At 47.1% G+C, this 23,253-nt stretch overlaps 1 protein-coding gene across 3 annotated transcripts in view; it reads right to left on the bottom strand.

Annotated features, from left to right (window-relative positions):
* The window catches only part of PTK2B (protein tyrosine kinase 2 beta), a 138,718-nt gene extending 116,644 nt beyond the window's left edge, over positions 1–22,074 (bottom strand). The window contains exons 1-2 of one of the 3 annotated variants that reach the window (XM_024767720.1): positions 21,936–22,074; positions 12,665–12,757 (exon numbers count right to left, since the gene is read on the bottom strand). The gene's annotated coding sequence lies outside the window, so the exon portion shown is untranslated. Of the gene's footprint in view, positions 1–11,120; positions 11,290–12,664; positions 12,758–21,935 lie in introns of those variants that run through there. The other 2 variants (XM_024767719.1, XM_024767721.1) reach the window with 2 other exon arrangements.
* Between the last annotated feature and the right edge of the window lie 1,179 nt (positions 22,075–23,253).

The following is a 23,253-nucleotide window of genomic DNA, read 5'->3' as shown; positions in this document are numbered from 1 at the left end:
AGACATCAAAAGGAAATACCTTCTAAAGGATTTGATTAAACATTTTTCCAAAGTGACATATGAATGGCCAATAAGTACATGAAAAGATGCTCAATATCATCAGTCATTAGGGAAATACAAGTGAAAGCCACGACAGGGTACCACTTCATGGCCACTAGGATGGCTAAAATCAAAATTACAGACAATCACCAGTGTTAACGAGAATGGGAACGATCACACATCGCCGACGGGTGCAGCTGCTGTGGAAAGCAGTTTGGCCATTACTCAAAATGGTAAACATGGTTATCACATGAGCCAGCAATTCTACTGCTAGGTATGTAACTAAGAGAAATGAAAACATATGTCTGGGCAAAAACTGGTACATGAATATTCCTAGCAGCATTACTCATAATGGTCAAAAAGTAGAAACAACTCAAGTGTTCGTCAACTAATGAATGGTTAAACAAAATGTGGAATATACATACAATGGAATATTAATTGGCAATATAAAGGAATGAAGGACCAGTACATGCTACGACATGGATAAACTTTAACAACGTTGCGTTAAGAAGCCAGTCCCAAAAAGACCCACAATGTTGCGTGATTCCATTTATATGAAGTGTCTAGAATAAACAAATCCAAAAAAACAGAAAGTAGATTAGTGGTTGCCAGGGACTGGGGGGAGGGGAGAATGAGGAGTGACGGCTAATGCGCCGAGGTTTCTTACGGAGTGACGGAGTGATTAAAAAAAAATCCTGCAATTAGATAGTGGTGATGGTTGTACAACTCTGTGAAGATACCAAAATTCACAGGACCGTACATTTTTAAAGGATGAATTTTATGGTACGTGAATTCTATCTCCAAAAAGCTGTTATTAAAAAGTATAAATAAACACTTGCTGGGTTAATAAGAAATAGCGAACTCTCTTTAGACTGTAGGGACGATGATATAAGCCAGAACACAGATGATTCAAAAAGGGGTTCTAGTGATGAGAAGGGCACTGATGTCAAGACGTGAGTCAGGCGTTGGCTGTTTCATAAACAGGGAGAGTTGGGGAAAAGCCATATTTTAAATGTAATGTATTATTTTATATCGTATGTGATTTAAAACATGCGTCGCTAAAATCATATTAAATATTTTGAAATGTTTACAGATTTACATTAGCTGTTTTTTACACAATCCTCCTTATCAGGAGGCACACGTGTATATATCAGATGTCGACTGTCAGGCACCATCTGTCCCTCTGACTCTCAGTACAGACACGGTTCTGACCTCAACAGAGCTTACAGCCTAGTTCAACCGAGTTAAAACGGACCTTAAGTTTGAGGTCATTTCTATGAAAAGTTTGTAAAATTGATTACGAAACCTGTGGGTCGTCCTTAATATTTGGTGGGGCCATAAGTTCCTTGGAGCTCAGATGAAAGCTTTGGACTTTCTTCCCGTAAACATGTGCATTTGCTCAGAGGTGAAAATTATGCATCTTCTCCCAGGGCACTCATGTATGCAATCCCCCCTCACCCCTGGCACATACACACGCCATGCCCCAGGTTGTATTCCTTATTTCGATATCATTCTTTACTGAATCCACTTGCATCTAGATCCATTCTCCAGTGTATGTGTGTTTAGACACATAAACAATGAGGGCTTCAAGAATTGGAGGCCTGGAGAGGATCCCAGATGATCTGGTCCCCCCGCGAGGCAGGAGGGTCCAGGGGTCACTGTGGAAAGGGCAGAGGGCCTGGCAGGCACCTGCCCTCCCTGCTTCAACCCTGGCAAGATCTACTTTAACCTGGTTTACACACTGGGCTTTAACCTAAGATCCATGTTGAAGAAAGTTCTCCTCTAGTTAAGAAGTCCCAAACCCCGTTATGCTAAGTACAAATGAAAACCCTGAGGCTTGAACTGGCCCACCCAGGTGACTCACCCAAGGTTACATGGCAGGAAGGTGACAGAGCAGTGACTTCCTGGGTCTGCTCCCTGGGTAGAGCTCTCTCTGTCGCCACACCTCTCCCTGGGACTGAACACAGGCTGGCAGCTAAGCGTTTAGTGAACAGGTACAGGAAGGGTTTTACTAGACAGAGAATCAGGTAAAGAAAGAGGGAGAAGGTTCAGAGGCCACTCTGGGGACAACGGAGGGCCACCCTCCGGACAGCTCAGAGTACAGCCACCACGGCAAGCCCCAGGCCTGTGCACAGGTGGGTGGAAGTCCAGGTCACTAAAAACTGCCAACCTCTGCCTTGCAAATCTCTCTCCTGTATCCCAAAAGCGACTTCACCCTCTACCAAGGCTCCCTGCCTTTTTTCCTACTCCCTGTTTTTCTCCTGTCATTCAGCCTGGCCAGAAGGGGCTCCAGAAGCAGGAGAATGAGGGGGGAAAAGAAGGCAAGGATCCAATGGGTTAGAAACAGGAGTAGCTCAGCAAAGGGAGTATGAAGCTCCCGCTCTAAATCACCCACTCCCTCTCTCTGGGCTCTAGGAAACCTCCACACGCCTCAAGAGGCCAGGATAGCATCCTGAACCTGGGGGAGAATGCGGTCCTGCTCTGTTGCAACTGGCTGTTGTGAAGCCCGGCACAGGGAATGAGGAAGATCACATTTGGCCCTGGGGAGCCAGGCACGAGCATGTAAAGAAGGAGGCACAAGGAATCCCCAATCCTTGGAATCTGAGGGAGTTTGGGAGAAGAACAAAAGAGTGGGAGGGGCTTGATCTGAGCCTGGGGGAGGAGTGTGATTGAAGAAGGTAGAAGGTGGTCCAGGCAGGACAGAGGACTTGGGCAGAGGTTTGATGAAGACCAGTGGGCAGACCAGGCTAGCTGGGGTGAAGGGCTTGGTTTGGAAAGTATGGGGAAGTAAGAAGAGAAGGTAAATGAAGGTCAGATTACAGAGGGCGTTAAACAGTAAATGCAAGGGATCTGGATTTGCCTAGAGGCACAGGAGCTTCTGAGGGAACTAGAAATAAGGAGAGGCTCTTAGGGAACATCAGGTGGTATTGGGTAATATGGGTCAGACTAGGGTAGGGGCATGGAAAAGGGAGGGAAGGAAAGAGAGGCATGAAGAAAGAATTTGCAGGATTAGTTATGGGTAAGATAAAAGCAGCGGAGAAAGGGAAGATAATTCCAAGGTTTTTGACCTGAGTGTCTGGGAGAACTACAACTTCATGAACAGGAGGGATGCCAGAAGGAGACAGTTTGGTGTAAGAAAACGATGAGTTTAGTTTTCATCTTGTAACACTGAAGATGAGTTACTCAAGTGGAAACTCCTAGTTACTCTTACAGATTCTTGGAAGTGGAGAGCTGAAGCAAGGGAGGAGGGTCAGACAGGAGGGGGAGACCAGGAGTTGTCTGAACTGATGACGGTGGATAAGGGCACAGCAGACTCAAGTGCATGACTCTCCAGGAGGCTGCTATACAGAGGCTGCCATGAGACCTCTAGACAGGCTGACACTTAGTGCATTGCTACCAAAGATGAGGTCCATGGGAAAGGGCTTACATATGAACTGAGAACACAGAGGAAGGAGAAGATTAAGGGGAATGACATTACTTACATAACCTAAACAATTTGATGCTCCCATAAACCCTACATCTTTTAAATCCATGTAAGGACCAATTTCAACTCAGAGAACATAGAAGCCTCTGACTGACCAGCAGATATTCTCCAGGACCCACAAATCATCCCAGATTACAGAATTCATCCAGACTCTTGAGACTCCCACATGCCCCTCCTTTGAGGTCAAGCTCTTTACTCTCTGATCCACTTTATACACTGCTGCCCAAATCGGATCATGCCCCCTTCACCCAAGTTCATATCTCAAGAGCTCTCTGCAGCCTTTAGAATAAAGTCCAGTGGCTCCCTACAGCCTTCAGAATGATGTCCAATCCCTTCAGCCACCATGTTTGCGCCTTATGTAAGTTTCCACCCTTAACTTAATCGCCCTTTGGTACTCTTGGCTCCAGCCAGAATGAGTCATTCAAATCACGCCTCACCACCTCCCTTTTATTTACACTCTTTGACCACAACCACTGTTCCAAGTTTCCGTGGCCATACACTAGATATCCTTTGGGAGCTTTTCCAAATGCCCCTTCCTCCAAGAAGCATTCCAAGACAACCCAGAAAGAAGAACTCTCTCTGTTCTCTGACCTCATATAGCACTTTATTGGTGCCTCTTTTATGGCACCAAAAGTCCCCATCTTGTCTTACCATTATTTATCTTTATGTATTACATCCCCAGGCAGACTGTAAACTCGTTGAGGACAGATACAGTCCCTCAAACACGGGGAAAGATTATATACTCTGAGTGACGAGGGGGCTGAAGGAGGGGAGAAATATTGAACAAATGCCAAGAATGAGTCACAGGTGAGAAAACTCAGGCTCCGAGGGGTTACATAACTAGGCAGTGTCAACCAAGGAGAAAGTGACAGATCAAGATTCAACCCACGTCATTCTGACCCAAACTCTTCATCCTTCCAGGGATCCTGCCCGGCAGTGCTTTATGAAGCATTTTCACAAAAGCCAAGTGTTTCTCTCAACGACCCTATCAGGGTTGCGGTACTATTTCTTCATTTTCAAATGAGAAAAGTGAAGCGACTTACCCAAAGTCACACAGTTAGCAACTGGAAGAATCTAGACCAAAGCCGTGTCTCCTGACCCCTGACCGTCTGTCCACTCACCCAGGCTGACAGTCTGCCAGCACTGAGCTGGGGGCTTGAGAACTTCAGCTCGGGACAGCTGCCTAAATGGACATGGCCATGTTTCCGTGCCCCGCATCTGTGTACATAGCAGACCAAAGGTAAACCGATGCGGTAAGAGCATCTTCGAAGGTGCTGGAGTATCAGATCTCTGGTAACCTGCCTGGAGCTGGAACTGGGGGTGGGGAGAGTGTACACCTGAGCCAGGGAGAGGAGCTGGGTTCTCACCCCCAAAGCTCCGGAAGAACAAAGAGAGTGCTTGAGGCTAGGTGCGGGGGAGGATGAGACAGTTGACACTTATTTAGAAACCAGAAAAACACGTGATGCTCCAAGTGGCAGGGACCAGAGGAAGGACGGTTCCCTCACCGGTGGGAAATGGTACCCCTCCCCTAGAAGAGCAAAACCCGAACTCAGGGCAGAATTCCCAATGGGCCCACATGTGTCCCAGTGGGACTGCAACAACTGGGGAGTCTGAGAGGCAGCTGGAAGACCCTTAGAGAAGGAAAGGGCATGAAACAGAGGGACTGCGGTCCTGGGGCCCTCAAAGTTGTTGGGAGAATTGGCCTATTGAAGGGGACACTAGTCCACGAGTCAAGAACTAAACCCAGCAGCAAGCATTAAACTCCGGGCGAGAACATTCCTTTGAGCTCCTGTCCAGTGAGCGATGGCGCCAGGTTCTGCATGGGTGGATTTCAGGACGTAAAAAGGGAAGAAGGTGATGGGAGAGGAGGAAAATGTTAGTGAGCTGTCACCAGGAAAGAAAAGGGGAAGGCTCCCCTTCCACGGCCTTGGTGGTGGTTGATCTCAGCTCTAATCACGTTGACCACTGCCTTTAGTGCTGTGCAAGGTAAGAGCTGGGTGGGGTCTGCGGCCCATCCGCAGCCCACCTAGCGGGTCACCTGGAGACAAAATCCTGCACTCCTATCAACCCACGCCTCGTGTCTAGGTAAAAAGTGCATTGGAATACGCAGTCTCCAGCCTGCTCTCTTAATCAAACCGTCATCGTGAGTAATAATTATACCTTGGGAAATGGCAGAGTGACTCAAAAGAGCTGCGCCCTGCCCCACTGCCGCCCCCTCACATGGCTCAGAGCTTCGTGCTGGGTGCCTAGAACCCCGGAAACCGAAGCCACCATTTTCCCCTGCCTGTCAGCCCTCTGAGCGCCTTCAGTGGCCATGCGGACTCCAGTGTCTGGTGGGCAGCAGTAGAAAGTCTCTTTGCTGGCTACAGAGCTAATCAGGTCAGGCTGTCACAGACACAGTGCACTGCGGGTGGGGTGTGGGGATGCAGGTTGGGGGCAAGAAGCAAATTCTGTCTTGTACGTGATGCACAGGAGAAGCCCACTTCTGCCCCTCAAAACACGGCCTTTTTCCCCAGGCGGGGGGAAAAATGGCCCTTCCCCACCAGCTCAGATCAACTCAAAGTATGAAATAGAATGCCAAGGAGAGCTACATTCATTGCGTGCCTACTGTGTGCCTGAAAAAGGACTGAATGTGTTATGTACAGCCAAGGTTATTAAGCTGGTGCATAGGGCCATCTGGGACATTAAAATGCTGGACTAGTCCATCCAAGCTTGTAAATGTCACCCCCCCACCCCCGCCGCCAGGGCCCTGACTGCCTGCCTGCCTCGTCCACCTCCCAGGTTCCCTGTGACCACTGGCACAGCAGGCTCAGTTCTGTTAGATCCCTGCCCACGCCTTAGTGGCTGTTGATATTTGGAATATTACTCCTGGTATACCTTCACAAAAAGCCCTGTCATCATCTCAGAGACGAGGAAGAGAGGGCTACACGACTTAGCCAAGGTCATACAATGAGTCCCAGAGCCAGAGCTGGAACCCAGGCTGACTGACCAAGTCCGGGCGCTGGACCACTGGACCACCAACCACGCTAATGTTTTGGAGACTCTCACCACTCTCCCTGCTCCTCCCCCTTTACCCTAGAACTGGCCCAGAGTCTAAGAGAAATTCTTGATTGGGGAGCCAGCAAGAACTTCTGTTAATTACCACCCTTTCTGCCCAAGGACCTCAGCAATTGTCCATCTTTATTCCGGCCACCTCAGAGATCCATTCATCTGGGAGGCCAGGGCCACAGAGTCCCGAGCCTATGAGCTTTCTGGGCAGGGAGAAAAGTAGGAACAGGACACCTACCACTTGGGGTTCACCCAAGGGACGCTTCCTCCCCTCCCCTGCCTCAATTGTACTTTCCTTAACAATATTAAGAACATATGGAATGACTGCCATACCCTGGAGGGCTACATGCTGAGGGACATACTCTTCCAGGGTCCCCCGAACAATGGGAAATGGGTGTGAACTGTGGTAGGAAGATTTAGGCTGACACAAGTGGGGGTTTGTGTCTGTGAGGGATGAGCGATGCTGGGACGGGGCTTCGGTCCCTGAAGATCTTCTGTAAATTGGACACTACTAAGTCCAGGCTAGAGTTATGGGATGAATAATGTCCGCAGAAAGATCTTTTTGGTTCCAGAACTGCACCTACATCAACAGTCAGTAGGAGTGGAGTGCCATTTCCATTGAGACGGTAGTAGGTCTCCCCCAAACCCACTACAAGGGGTCTACAGTCAAATTTAGGGGATGCTAGTAAGTCCAGCGATACAGGTGTCTTTTCTGAGGAACTGACCATAGCCTTGATCATACAAATACGCAGGACGAATCTCCGAGAGTGGGCTCATTGGAGCGTTTCACCAGTGCAACACCTGTAACTATCTCATGGCAGAGAGTTTCTCCGAACACTGTGTGGCAAATGCTGCTCTAAAGAACTGGGGACAAAATGCTTACCACTGGGCAGGGGGGTGGGGAGATTTAGCCACTGGAAAGAGGGACCATTTGTAACCCAGTGGTTTCCACAAGGGAAACACACTTTCCATTTCCTCTTTCTCTTAACAAATTCTTAACTCCCTCCAGGTTCCCTTCGAGGAGGCCCCCTAATTCGCTCTTATAAATGCCCCCATTAAAGTCAAAACAAGGCATCCTTACTTCTTCTACCCCTGAGCTCTATTTTTCTAATAAGGTGCTCCTTATAAAAATGGGAATATTGACAGCTAAATTTTATGGTGCATTTGTCTGTGTCCGTCGTGCTTAGTGTGTTACCTGGATTCTCCCTTCTAATTCATTCACATTTCCTTTCAGTTAATTCAACTTTGAGCTATGGCCACCCCTTCCCCAGGGTCTTCCAGGGCATCTGGGAAGGAAGTCATTGACAAAGCTGAAAAACTGACCCAAGCTCTCCCTTTCTGCTCAGGAGCCAACCCACTGTCTCACTAGGAGAAGGACCTCCACCACGTACTTCCGCTGCAACCTCTGAGTGCTCAATAAATATAAACAAATAAACGAGCCCCAAGCACTTCAGGGATGCTACTTTGGTTATCCCTGTGAAAGCGCTATGAAGATTAACATCTACCACTTTTTCTTCAGCACTCCCTGGGCAATTTACATACATTACCATGGATCCACCCCACAACCTGAACGAACAGATACTCTTATCCTCATTTCTGAAAAGAGATTCTGGGGTTCCAAGGAGTGAAGTGGTTTACGTAAGGCCTCACAGCAGGCAAGTGGCAAAGCTGGTATTTGAATCCAGGTTCATGGGGCTCCAAAGACAAGGAATTGTCTTTTTTTTTTTTTTTTTTTTTTTTTTTTGCGGTATGCGGGCCTCTCACTGCTGCGGCCTCTCCCGTTGCGGAGCACAGGCTCTGGACGCGCAGGCCCAGCGGCCATGGCTCACGGGCCCAGCCGCTCCGCGGCATGTGGGATCCTCCCGGACCGGGGCACGAACCCGCGTCCCCTGCGTCGGCAGGCGGACTCCCAACCACTGTGCCACCAGGGAAGCCCTGTCTTTCTTTTGATTTTAAGAAATAACATGCTCAATCAGTGAAGGAGCCCCAAAGTGGAATCTAGGAGGATTGGTTACAAGATAATATGTCCTGGGCGGCGGGCGTGGGATGAAGTGGGAGATTGGGATTGACATATATACACTATTGATACTATGCATAAAATGGATAACTAATGAGAACCTACTGTATAGCCCAGGGAACTCTACTCAGTGCTCTGTGGTGACCTAAGTGGGAAGGAAATCCAAAAAAGAGGGGATATAAGTATATGTATAGCTGATTCACTTTGCTGTACAGCAGAAACGGACACAACATTGTAAAGCAACTATACTCCAATAAAAATTAATAAATTTTTAAAAATAATAAAAAAAGAAAAAAAAGATAATATGTCCTGAGACTGTTCCCTTGGTGCCTGGGCACTACCTACCCTTCACTTCCCAGCACTGTAGCATCCTCAGCTTCCCCCTAGAGGACAGGTGCCAGATAAAATACCAGATGTCCAGCTGAATTTGAATTTCAGATAAACAGTGAATAATGTCTTGGCATAAGTATGCCCCAAAGATTGCATGGGACATAGTTATACTTGACAAATATTCATTGCTTATCTGAAATTCAAATCTGAGTGTCCTGTATTTTCTTTTTTTTTTACATCTTTATTGGAGTATAATTGCTTTACAATGGTGTGCTAGTTTCTGCTTTATAACAAAGTCAATCAGTTATACATACACATATGTTCCTATATCCCTTCCTTCTTGTGTCTCTCTCCCTCCCACCCTCCCTATCCCACCCTCTAGGTGGTCACAAAGCACCGAGCTGATCTTCCTGTGCTATGCGGCTGCTTCCCACTAGCTATCTATTTTACGTTTGGTAGTGTATACTTGTCCATGCCACTCTCTCACTTTGTCATTTGCTAAATCTGGTGGCCCCGCACCCTTGAGTCAAGTTGGAGGCTGCTGGCCCAAGTGACAGGAGTTGCCATGGCAGCCAGAGCAGGCCCTTCTGGAGCTGTCTCTCCCACCTCTCCAGCTTCAACTCACCCCTGCACTCTCCACGTGCTGAACACCCCGAGCTACTTTCAGTTTCCTGGGTTCATCCCGCTGCTTCTGGCCTCAGGTCTCAGTACTTGCTGTGCCCTATGCCGTTCATGCCCCTCTTTCCCTCCCAGGCTAATTCTACCAATCCTTCAGGTCTCCACTTAAGAGTCACTTCTGCCAGGAAGCCTTCCTGGACACACTGACCGGCTCCACCCACAGCCCCCAGCACTGGGCTGGTCAGCACCTGTTCCCTCCCTCCCCACGGCAGGCACTGCTCGGGGCGCAGGGCTGGGTCCCACGCACCCTGGTCTCCCATGCCCAGCGCCAACACCTGGCCTCAGGTAGGAAGTCAGCCAATGCTTACTGAATGAAGGAATGAGAGCAGAGTGTCGTGCCAGAGCTGCTCTCTCCATGTGACTACTTCCCTCCCTCCTTCCATTTTCACACACTTTTTTATCTCTGCTTCCTCTTCGCCCTCCCCCAGAGGAGTTGTGAAAGGCTGGGGTTAGGTCCACACCTGCATTCCTTGCCCTCAAGGGAGGAACCTCCTTGTGTCCCTTCCCTGATCTTTTCGAACCAACTGCCCCGAGGGCTCACGTCCAGCTGTGGGTCGGGGGAAAGCTCTTCCTCTTCTGGTTTCTGAGCACCCCTGGAGAATGCTCCCTGTGTGTCCAAAATTCGGCTCTCTTTCTCCCCGCCCTGACCCCTTGGAGAAGCCTAATTGGATTGAGCTCCAAGCTTGGCGTGTGGGGAGACGCAAGTGTCAGATGGCTGACGTTTAGGGCAGGTGGTGGGGCTCGGTGGGCTCAGAACAGCACCCATATGTTGCCTGTTCACCCACCCAAGGCTTTGCCCACGCACAGCCTGACAGGAGAAGGCGGCACAGAACTTAACCCTTTAGGGGCATTCCGAAGTAATGTCACAAAGACTCGGGGTGGCAGCGAGCGTTAACTTTAGTCCCCACAACACACAGGCACTCACACACACACACGCATACACACGCACGCGCACACACGCACGCACACGCGCACACACGCACGCACAGAGTTCTGCTTCTGCCCCCCTGCAGAGCCCTGCTTGCTTCCAGTCGGCGCTTGATTCAGAAGATGCCCTATGGGGGGCGGGGAGCGCAGTGGGGTGTGCGTGGGAATGTGAGCAGGGTGGGCGAGCTGAAGGGCACGGCAGGGGGCAAAGCAGGAGGCGTCAGAGGCTCTAAGGCAGGAGTTGAAGAAGTTGGATTCTGAAAGCTCTCTGGCCTGACCTTTAGAGGCAGGCGGCCTTTCTGTGCCCTCCCATCACCCCCCCCCACCCACCCATCCTCCCCTGTCTGATAAGAGAACTAAGAGGGAAAAACACCCTTTCGTCTCAAATTAACTCCAAAAATGGAATCCCTCTCCCTTCGCGGAGGGCTCGCCGGCCCCGGGAGCGCCCCACGCCGCAGCGCCCACTTCTGGGTCCGCGGCTCCCGGTCCCGTCCGGGTCCCCGCAATCCCGGAGTCACCCCGACCCTCCCGCCTCGTCCAGCCTCCACCTTCTGGCTGGGCGCTCAGCCCCGATTGCGATCGCGGGAGGGGACTCACACGGAGCGAAGCGCCGACTCCGGCGGCGGCTCCTCGGCTCGGCCAGGTGCGGCGGGGCGGCGGCAGGTGAGGAGCTCTTCTTAAGGGGTGCGCGGCGGCTCCGGAGGCCTCCGCTGAGAAACAGCGCTGACAGGTTTGTGTTTTCCCCTCTCCTTCTCCGACTTAACCACACCCCTGCTGCTCTCCTCCCCACTTCCTTAAGGGGTGGGGTGTGTTGTCTGCGGTACCGAGCGTGTGCCGCTCCAGCCTCTTACCATAAACTCTGAAATAGACGCCGCCGCCAGTTTCCGGAGCTGCACGTGCCCAGAGATGGGGGACCATCTCTGCCACGCCCCGACCCTAGGTGGGGTCTTCTGCTGTTCTGTGCCCGCCCCCGCCCCCCGTGAGCAGTTGAGCCCCCCATTCCTACCACCCCTCCCTCTTTCTTCCTGTCCACTTGGAAACTTTGGGAGGCCACACTTAGAGACTGGCGTTTCCTCTTTGCCCCCAGGTATGTTTCAGAGCTGGAGACTCACCTGCCTGTCGCGCTCTCAGCATCAGTGTCCCTCCCGGTCTCTTCAAGCCCTAAAGTGCCCAGGCCCTTTTGGGGGCGCCAGAAATCAGGTGAATATCACCAGGAGCTTTAGCAGAACTGGTCGAGGGGCCTGAACACCACGGACCAGGTTCCTGCGCTGTACCAGCCAGGACAAGAGGCACAAGATTAGGCATAGAAACTGGGCAGCCTTTCTCACCCCATCTCTACATCAGGCCACTTGGTTTGTTGCCTAAATCAAGAGGCTGGTTTACCTCTTCACTCAGGCCAGCACGGCAGTGAGAGTCAAGGCACTTAGCAACCCCTTTCCCTATCACTAGAAAGATTCCAGACTTTCTCCTGAGTAGGAGGAGGTGAACCAGGCTTAGCATAAGGTCAAAAAGCTGGTGTGTCACACTGTTGCCCCACACCCTCAGGGCTCCTCTCCAGAGCCCTCACCCCAAACTTCTTCATTCTGTATCCTGTGAAGGGTTGGGGTCTCCCACAGTTCTAGAGGATGCTATTCACAGAGACGTCTCTGAGGGTGGTGCCCCCTGGCGTTGTGCAGCCACATGTGACAGCCCTGCATACATTATACTCACCCCCAGACTCTCTCACCCCCACCCCAAACTCAGCAGACGGGTCACCCCAGGAGAAAAGCCAGCATTTGGTGAGCATGTCTAAATGCCAACCACTGTGCTAAGGAAGCACTCAGTTTACATTTCATCTATGTTTACGTTTCCTTTAATTCTTCCCATTTTCTGAAAAGAAAACCGAGATTAAAAGATTAACATGTCCAAGGCCACAAAATCAGAAAATCAGTGTTCATCCAAGTATGATCAGTGGACTACCTGTAGCTTTTAAAATGCAGATACCTGGGACTTCCCTGGCGGTCCAATGGTAAAATCCCACATGCAACGCGGCCAAAAAAAAAAAACAAAAGCAGATACCTGGATGCCACTCCAGGTCTACTGAAAATCAGAATCTCTGTGCCTGGGGCTCACTCACTCACTCAGGGTAACTTAAAACCCACCTGACGGAGCTCACGAACAGGACTGCTGGAGCTCTGACTTGTTCATCCCGTCCACCGATCAGCCGGGTTCTCAGCACCAGGTAATGCCAGGGTCTGCAAAGCAGTGAGAAGACATACAAGTAGGTATCGAGGGAGACCTTGGCTAGGGCTTGGGCGACAAGGCAAGTCAGGTGGGGTGAACTGGAGTTAGCAGGGGACATATGGGGGAAGATGAGGTACCAACCGGCCACTCTGTGAGGAAGATTGTCAGAGGGTGTCAGCAAGCAAGTGGCCCATCCGTCTTCCTGTGCATGGGAGTGAGGTGATGAAGGTCCAGCAGTGTGAAGGTTGGGGACCTGTGTGAATTGTGGAGCGTCTGGTGCCCCGTGATGACAGTGGGAACTCAAGAGCAAGGCGACTCCAGACTGGTTTAAGGAAAGGTGAGTTTGTGTATGCTGCCTTCATGTGGCCAGATCCATGAACTACACTCTCACTGGGTCCTAATTCAGGGAAAGAAAAGTTTTCAGATATTCAAATTTTTGAGGTTGTTGAAGTCTTCAGCAATCTTTTTGAAGCTCCAAATATCTAGCTCCTAGAATCGTAGCATCATAGGTTTTATTTATGAAAGAAGCTTGAGAAACTCCCTGCAGTGGATGACTCCGTCTTCAGGTCTTCTTATGCTCTGTCCAGTTGTACGCGTGAAAGGCTAAGGTGACAGGGTCAAACATCTCTGCCTGTTTACTTGCCTCTAAGGAAAACCTATCAGAAACACTTTCAGGAGCCTAGAACTCTATATGAAGGCTCTTAAAAATTCTACCCATGGCTCTTTGTGGGTTGGGATAGTGACCTATGCCAGTGAAGAAGAAAAAATTTCCCTTCTATCTACTTCTGGCTGACTCAAGCCGAGACAGTGCAATTGTGGGAAGCCCTGGTTGGAGGTGGGGGGAGAAATGTGGGGCTGGTTCAGCAGGAGAAGGAAACTATACGAAAAAAACACTTTGAATTTTCCATTTAAGTGTTCCACCTTCACCCCAGGTTCAAGTCTTCAACCCTGCATCACATGGCTCCCCCAACACAGTCCTTTCCAGTTTTCCCCATGAGTGTCAGTAACATTATCCCAGGAACCAAGTGTTAAATCCCGAATCACCTTTGACTCTCCTTTATTACCCCACAGCCATTCTATCTCTAGGTTCTGGGAATTCTTCCAATCATTTTTCCTATTCATCATTTTCTTTCAAGTCCTATTGCCCCTACCATGGTTCATGGTCTGTTTGTCTTATGCCCAGACTTGTGAAAAGGGTTCTCCTAACCTGACCCCCACTCCCATCCCAAAAGGAGCTGGGACTGGAGCTCGGTAAAGTGGTCTGAGCTGGTGATGAGCTTCTGGTTGGCATCTGAAACCACAGGAATGGATGAGATGGTCTGGGGTGGAGTAAGGGGGAGCAGAGATCTTAAGGTCAGGCTCTTGCCAGGAGCAAACTTAATGAAGAGGCAAAAGTTGGAGGGGGCGGGCTGATGAGTGAATTGGAAGTGAAATCACGGAGGCAGCATGTCTTGGCTGAAGGAGGACTTGAGAGATGCGGGTGATTGAGGGGGCTGTGGGTTGAAAGAGGGCTGTTTAATTATTTGTTTAAGATGCAGGTTTAAATGCACATGGGAAGGATCCAGTCTAGAGGGAATACGTGACCTTGGGCAGGTGAATCCCTCTCTCTGAGCTCATATCTCCTAATCTAGCATAGAAGACTAAGGACTACCCACTCTGCCTATTTCACAAGGTTTTGTGATGCCCAAATTAATAAGTATGAAGATGCTATAAAATGCTATAGTTATTATTTTTAGAAGTGATAGGAATTAAATAGGATAGGATTAGTGGGGAGATAGTACATATGTATCTGTTATATAGGTAGTTTGTCAAGTGTTCACTGTGACCAGAACTTTCATCCATCATCTAATCTTCACAACAGTTGAGGTTGATAATAATATTCCTATTTTATAGAAAGGAAAAGGAGGCTTGGAGAAGGTAAACAAAAAATTTGTCCACCACCCAGGTGGTAAAGAGCGAAGCTGAATCCAAACTCATTAATAGCAGGGCCGTGATGGTATGTAATTAGAGTCTCTCCATTATGGACAATGGAATTAAATCACATAATATAAATTTACTATTTCAATAAATTTCATTTTAAAAGGACAGTATGGTTATAAGTGTTCAGAACAAAAAAAAATTAACAAAGAAAAAACTTATGGGCACAAGGACTAAATAACTGAAGTTGCTCACGACCAAAGGACATCTGTCTCTAATTTAACCAGGCACCACTAGGCATACTAAATGGACCACAGTTGAGGCCAAAATGGAGGACTCAAAGCCACACCCTTGACTTCTAAAGAACCCTTTATTCTATCCACGAAAGCATTACTGGTTGTCACCCTTTCTTCACTTATAGAGAATCCCTGAATTTTAGTTGGCCAGAGGCTGCCCAAAATAGACTACCCTCCCCAGTCTCCCTTGCAGGTGTGACTGTGTGATTAAATTCTGGGCAGTGGCTGGTGAGTAGACGTTATGTGTGCAGCTTCAGGACCAAGTCCTTCAAGGGAATGGGTATGCCCTCCGCTAGTCCCTTTTCCAATACCACCTGATGATGGGACCTGGAACAGTCATCTTGGTCTGTGGCGTTGAGAATAGCAGAGCAACGTTGAAGAGCAGAGCAGAGATGAAGCCTGGGTCCCTAATGAACACCATCAAGCCACTATGCTAGCCCCAGACATGGTCTGGACCTGGGAGAACTTTTATACAAGAGAGAAAGAAACACTTCAATTGTTCACATTACTGAACTTGAGGCTTTTCTGTTGAAAACCAAAGCCTAAACTGAGTTCTAACTAATATACCATCATTTAGCCCATTTTCTTTTATATACAAATTAAGGCAGAACCTCAACATCCCCATCTATAAAATGGGAATAATTGACAGGGTTTTGGGAAGACTAGAGATAATTACATGTAAGTTTTCTTGCTAGTGCTGTGGTTCACAGTGGACAATAATATAATACAACAATATTATAACCTGTTGTAACTTTAAACGATGCATTCCTGAAATAAAAGTCATGGTTGCTTTAAAATATTCCACACACGCCACCCCCTGCAATAGTGTAGGGGAGAGGAGGAACAAAAACAAAATTGAGAACTGATGTAAGATGAAAGATGGGTATGTGGGGGTTAATTACACTGCTCTAATACCGTGTTTGAAAATATTCATAGTGAAAAGGTCAAAATAAATAAAATCATTCCACAGAGAAAAGAAAAGGAATTCCTGGACATAATCCAAAGTGTCTCCTTGGGAAAAATGAAACCATATTAAATGTAGTGAGAAATTAATTTGGGTACCCAAGAGGGAGGGCAGATGGATCAGGCCGCAGAGTGTTTTTATTTTCAGCAGTTTCCACAGCCTAGGGCACTGCTGCCAGCCCTTCTGTAGCTCCCCAAAGTGGCCTCAGGACAGTGGGCTGTGGGACGCTCTTGGAAAGTGCCTGCATGGAAGCGGATAGAGCCCAGCCCGCCCCGCTCACTCTGGGTCAGCTCCATGACTCCTGTGACTTTGACCTTCTTGGTTCTCAGTCCTTTACCCCCACCTGTGAGTGAGCTCACCAGGTCCCCTACTGCCTATGGAAAACCTCTGAAGCAACAGAGTGACTGCATGACTCTTGCCATTGTTGATGCCAGCGATTCTAACACACGTGGCTATCAGGTCCCAGCCCACACTATGCTAGAAGCATCAACTAGGAAGGGAGAGCAGGTTGCTGCAGGCAGATTCATTGTTAGTAGCAAGAAGAACCTCTAAGAAAGAAAGAACAAATGCCTAGCCAATGCAAGAACCCACAGATCACAGGCATCTGTGGCCATTTAAGGGACAGAGACAAAGAACCCCACACACTTCATTAACTTCTGAGGGCACCCCGTTATTACCCAGCCCAGCCCAGTAATTATTGTCTATTTTGGTAAGTCGTGAAGAAAAGCTTAAATTCTGTTCTGCATCCTCTATTTTAGAGAGAAAAAAAGCACACGATGTATTTCAGAAATTTTTCTGTTAAAAATGTTTGCCATCAAATAATTGGGGGCTTAAATTTCAGGAACACGGAACAGCAGTTTAGATTTCATTTTGTCAAGTGGTCAAGTTGCCAGTCTGTACCAGAGTATTTTACCACCCTCGATCCTTCACAATGAGTAGCAGCAGTGTGTAGGCTTCACTGGGGACCTCCAAACAAGGGGTCAAAACCCCAAATGCTGACAGAGACAGGGTAGAGAGTGTGAGGGAGGCTGGCTGGATAGGGACTGTGGCAAACAGGAACAAATGTCCCTCCTATAGGGAGCAGCTGCTATTCAGCTCAAGTCTCTTGCCACGCAGGAGAGGGAGCTTAATGTAGCAATGTCGGCAGATCTTTCTTTCTTTAAAAGCAAAGGCAGGGCTTCCCTGGTGGCACAGTGGTTGAGAGTCCGCCTGCTGATGCAGGGGACACGGGTTCGTGCCCCGGTCCAGGAGGATCCCACATGCCCCGGAGCGGCTGGGCCTGTGAGCCATGGCCGCTGAGCCTGCCCGACCGGAGCCTGTGCTCTGCAACGGGAGAGGCCACAACAGTGAGAGGCCCACGTACCGCAAAAAAAAAAATAGTCCCCAAAAAAAAAAAAAAAAAAAAAAAAAAGGCAAAGGCAGACAGCAACTTCCATGGCGGTCCAGTGGTTTGGACTTTGCCTTCCAATTCCGAGGGTGCGTGTTTGATCCCTGGTCAAGGAGCTAAGATCCCACATGCCTCAGGGCCAAAAAACCAAAACATAAAAGAGAAGCAATGTTGTAACAATTTCAATAAAGACTTTAAGAATTGTCCACATCAAAAAAAAAATCTTAAAAAAAAAGCAAAGGCAGACAATGACTATCTGAAAAGGAAATTAAGAAAATATTTCCATTTACAATAGTATCAAAAAGAATAAAATGGAGGTGAAAGACTTGTACACCGAAAACTGTAAAACATTGCTGAAAGAGATAATAGGACACAAATAAATGGAAAGCTATCCTGCATTCATGGATTGGAAGACAGTATTGTTAAGATGGCAGTACTACCCCATTAAATCTACAGATTTAATGCAATCCCTATGAAAATCCGAGTGATCTACAGATTTAATGCAATCCCTATGAAAATCCAAGCACCATTTAATGCAGAAATAGAAAAAAACCCATCCTAAAATTCATATGGAATCTCAACAAATCCCAACGGTCAAAATAATCTTTAAAAAGAAAAACAGAGTTGAAGGTCTCACACTTCCAGATTTCAAAACTTATTACAAAGCTGCAGTAATCAAAACACTGTGGTACTGGCATAAAGACAGACATACAGAGCAATGCAATAGAGCATCCAGAAATGAACTCTTGTCATTTGATCTTCAACAAGGGTGCTGAGACCACTCAATGGGGAAAGGACAGTTTATTCAACAAATGGTGGTGGGAAAACTGGATATCCACATGCAAAGGATGAAGTTGGATCCTTCCATTGCACCATATATAAAAATTAATTCAAAACAGACTGAAGACCTACACATATGACCTAAAACCATGACATTGGCAATAATTTCTTAGATATGACATCAAAACACAGGCAACAAAAGTAAAAAGAGAGAAGGACTACATTAAAATAAAAAAAATTTTGTGCAGCAAAATGAAAATAAATGGCAACAAAATGAAAATGCAACCTACAGAGTGGGAGAAAATATTTGCAAATTATATATCTGGTAAGGGGCTAATATCCAGAATATATAAAGAACTCGTACAACTCAACAACAACAAAAAATAACCCGATTAAAAACGGGGCAAAGGACTTAAATAGACATTTCTCTGAAGGTGATATCCAGATGGCCAAAAAGCATGAGACAATATTCAACATCACTAATCATTAGGGAAATGCAGATCAAAACCACATGGAGATATCACCTCATATCCATTAGGATGCCTACTATTAAAGAAAGAAAATAACGAATGTTGGTCAGGATGTGAAGAAATTGGAATCCTTGTGCACTGTTGGTGGGAATGTAAGATGGTGAATCTGTTGTAGAAAACAGTATGCCATTTCCTCAAAAAAGTAAAAATAAATCCTGAGATTCCACTTCTGGGCATATATTCAATACTCGAAAGAACTGAAAGCAGGGTCCCGAAGAGATATTTGTACACTCATGTTCACAGCAGCATCATTCACAATAGCCATGGGGTGGGAGCAATCCAAATGTCCATCAATGGATGAATGGGTAAACAAAAATGTGGTATACACATACAATGGAATATTACTCAGCTTTAAAAAAAAAGGAAGGAAACTCTAAAATATGCTACAACATGGATGAACTTTGAGGACATTATGCTTAGTGAGATAAGACAGTCACAAACAAGTGATTCCACTTATTTGTGGTACCTAGCATAGTCAAATTCTTAGAGACATAAAGTAGACGGGTGGTTGCTAGGGCCTGGGGAGAGGAGGAAGAGGGCATTTGTTTAAAGGGTTCAGAGTTTCAGTTCTACAAGATGAAAAGTTCTGCATATTTGTTGCACAATAATGGGAATATGCTCAATACTACTGAATTGTACACTTAAAAATGCCTAGGATGGTCAGTTTTATGCTCATTTTAGCACAATTAATTTTTTTTAAACAACAAAAAAGCAGAGGTAAAAAAAAATTTTTTTATGGTAAATCTCCCAATTTGCATATGTTGGCAACTGTTTTGATCCTGTAGTTGCCTATCTTATGGCGATCTCCCCATCTTTCATAACAAATAGCGGAGCCCCAAAGGTATCTCAGTGACCAGCCCTCCAGCACATGACTCAGGTAAAGCCTAATCGGTTTAAGTCAATCATAGCAGCCTCATCCTCCTCGCTGGTGATGGATTCAGAGGTGGGCATGTGACCCAGTTCTGACTGATAAGGTGTGAGGGGAAATCTTCTGGAGGTTTGTAGGAAAGGTTTCGTGGCTCTGAAAATGAAGCATACTAGGGAGAAATGGTCCTATTCCATTTCTGGACATTGATTTACATCAGCATAAGATATCTGGAGCAGCTGCGGTAATTTTCTAACCCAAAGGCAGCCATAGGCAGACCAGAAAGATGGAAAGAATCTGGGGTCTCAGTGTCACAGGGCTGGACACAGCCTTCTTGCCTCCAGACTTTCTGTTATGTGAGATCTTCCATGCCCTTATTGTTTAATCATTGTGAGTTGCAATTTACAAGTTGCAGCTTAGAAGATCGTAAGTGATACAGAGGAAAAGAAGCATACGGATCAAATAAAAGAAGTCTGAGACTGAATCTGATCCAGAGGCAGGCGATTTACTACCCCAGGTGTTTCCCTAATCACTTGTATTAAGCACTAATTCTTATGGGAGTTCCCCCTGCAAGTCAAACTCAGAGCCCCTACCCTCCTTTCTCCACGGCGGAGGCCTCAGAGAAGGCCTAAGCCATCACTGTGTCCAACATCAAGCATCAGACTACAGTGATTTCCTCTAAGATGTCCTTGGTCATGTTGCTGAACAAGTTCAAGTACATCTGCATCTCTGGTTGCCCGTTTCTGAAAATGGTTCTTGCTACTGCCAGCCCTGTGACTGTCAAATACAGCAGTCATCCTCCTTATCCCTATAATATTCTTTGATATTAAATCTGCTTTTTCTGATATTAATAGGGCCACACCAACTTTCTTTGATTCGTGTTAGCACGGTATATCTTTTTCCATCCTTTTAACTTACTTGTAGGCTTATATTTAAGTGGGTTCCTTTTAGGTAGCATTTAGGGTCTTGCTTTTTTATCTAATCTAACAATCTCTGCTTTTTATTTGCAGTAGTCACTTTCTAGTCATCTGCTTTAAAAAGAAAAAAAAAAAGCTGTTCTTCTTTCTGCACCTAGGAATAGTATTTTTCCTAACACGACATTTAATAAAGAGTTGTCATTCCTTACATAAATGTACATGGTGATAGCAGGGGGGGTGGAAATGTGGCAGTGCCCGGCAAAGATGCCTGGGGATGGGATGGGATGGGGCGAGTTATAGTAGTGAGAACTGCCAGTTGAGTTTTGCAATAGTTTAGCTGGTATACAGAGGACCTGAACTTCAGGGCCTCTGAAGAAGGTCCTTTCTACTGGAAGAAGAAACAGGAGCTGGTGACACGTTAGTTACAATCACCAAGACTTCTCTTTCCTGGTCTCTGCATCTTAATCACCCTCTTTCCTGAAATTATGCAAAGAATAAAAAAAGTTCAGAGTGTCTGAGCTGGTAAGAATTTGGAACAATTAGTCCAAACCTTCCTTTTACAGTTGAGAAAAAGGAAGTAAAGAAAGTGAAATATTATGCCCCAGGTCTTGCCCCTGGCTAATGATGGTGCTTGGAATAGGACCAAGTCCTTTCCAGATTTCCAGAAAGACTGGAGGACCTTACTGGTTTAATGTTAACCTTTGTATTCTCCTTAAAGGAAAAAAAAGATCCATCTGTTAATTTCTACTCTTTACCCTTGTTTTGATTTGCGGCCCTACTCAGAGAGTTGAGAAAAGAACCAACAACAAAACAAACAAGGGACATCATAAGAACAGAATGAAACACACATACAGCAAAACAGATTTGCAGGGCAACCGGGACACATAGATAAAACAGTGAAAGAAAGACTAGAAGAGACAAGATTTTCCAGGGAGGTGCCTGGCACATGGGGTTATTAGCCCCATCTTGTGGCCTTTTCAGATATTGTCTCGAAGGTTAATTTTTGAACCAGTAAGCCTAACTGGAGACCTACGTGCTGGGTGAGTAGACCTAGCACGATGGGCCTCAAACTTTACTGTACCTGAGAATCACCTGGAGAGCGTGTGAAAAACGCAGATTCCTGGGCCTTTCCTCCCAAAGAGGCAAGTAGATCAAAGAATCTGGACTCAAGAATCTGTGCTTTTATTTAGAAAGCTCCTCCGGTAACTGCAGGAGGACCACTGATCATGTATAAGAAACACTCCAGAAAGCAATAACACTTAGTGGCATCCATTGGCGTGGCATTGTGGGGAAAGGCCTATTCTGAGTAAAAGTTTGGAAGGAAATTGTCTAGATTTTAGCCTACTTGCAAGCTAACAAGTATCAATGGAAAAAATGCTGCCTGCCTTATCAGTAAACAAAGGATGTTGCAGCCATCAAGCCATCACATTAACGCTACCCCGACCTAGCAGTCAACTGCTGCAGCCACTGCCCCCCTCCCCCCCAGTGATGCACCCCGAAGAGACTCAGGATGAGAAAGCACAGGATACTGACCTCAGATAGCCAAGGTGCACATCAATTAGTGAGCCCAGACTCTTGCATCTTCCCATACATAGAAAAGTGCTGAATTCCCTAACTTGAGATATCTGGTTTTCTTTAATTAACAGTAATCTTTTCAAGTTCCGACTACCTGGTCTTTGTTGCAAAAACTGTGTATCCTGGATCCTCTCCTACCTCTTTGGAGCAAGCAGTCCCTCAGGGCTTAAGTCCTCTGTTTTGTCCGCCAAATAAGACGTAATTCTCAACTTTTAAGTTGTGCTTTTTTTTTTTTTTTCTAGTCAACACATGTTAGCATGCCACAGTTTCAGGAATGCTGGTAGATGAAACTCTTGAGTCAACGGACAGTTTATTACTAACAGCAATGGCAATAGTCAGATTATAGTCATCTGGGCCAGTTTCCTGAGCCTTAATTCCCAAAAGCCTACATGATGTGGGCCACAGGAGGAAGCTTAGGGAACCCAAATCTTTTATAATGAAGAGTAAGAGCGCCAGATCTTTGTCTGGAGGGAGACATTATCTCTGCCTTCTGAGGCTGTTCATCATAGAAACGTCCTTGAAAAGACAGTACAAAAAAGGCAGTGTCTCTGGGTGGCATACAGAAACATGAGACCTGTGGAGACCTGTCTTCCAACGGAAGCCGGAAATGAAAGTGTTCCAGGGGAAAGGAATCCCACATCTGAACGTTGTAAAGTGATCAACGTGACACAGGTTGAAGAGACTCAGGCCTGCTGTACCTGGCAGGAATTTAGCCTGGATTTCAGTTCCCACAGCTAACTTTGCAGACGTCCTTGATCTCTGTTTCACTCACGAGGAAATAGATTTTGGAAAGATGGTGACTTGCCCGCCTATCCAACCACGGGACAAGAATCGGATCTTCTCAGCGGTCTTCCACTGCCCCTTTCTCTCATTTGTTCCCGCCTTACCCCAGGGGGCAGGCACAAGACTGCCCAAAATAAGTAAGCAACTAATGCAAGAGCGGGCACAGATCTTTGAAAGGGCACTGCAAACTCTTAAGCGGTGAAAAAGCTAACGACGCCGTTAAGATCAGACTTCACTTCGGAACCACGAAGTAAGGAGCTCTGGCTTCTCCCACCTCACGGGCCTGAGATTTCCGGGGACCGCTTAAGGAAGGGGCTCCTAGACTTCATTTCCCATTTGAAATCGGAAGTACGTTGCAGTGGCACGGAGGCCCTAGAACACTGCTGGGGTGTTTCTTCCCGGCTATACTGGCTCGCCTAGGACTGACCGGGATTGCGGAGCATACGGGACCCACCTCGCTCTTCCGGGGTTTCACGAGCCGACCGGAACTGGG

This window comes from Neophocaena asiaeorientalis, unplaced genomic scaffold (assembly GCF_003031525.2).
Source record: "Neophocaena asiaeorientalis asiaeorientalis breed wild unplaced genomic scaffold, Neophocaena_asiaeorientalis_V1.1 scaffold523, whole genome shotgun sequence".
In the NCBI taxonomy this organism is placed as follows: Eukaryota; Metazoa; Chordata; class Mammalia; order Artiodactyla; family Phocoenidae; genus Neophocaena; species Neophocaena asiaeorientalis.
Note: the sequence above shows the minus strand (reverse complement) of the source record. Positions and strands in the feature narration are given on the sequence as shown.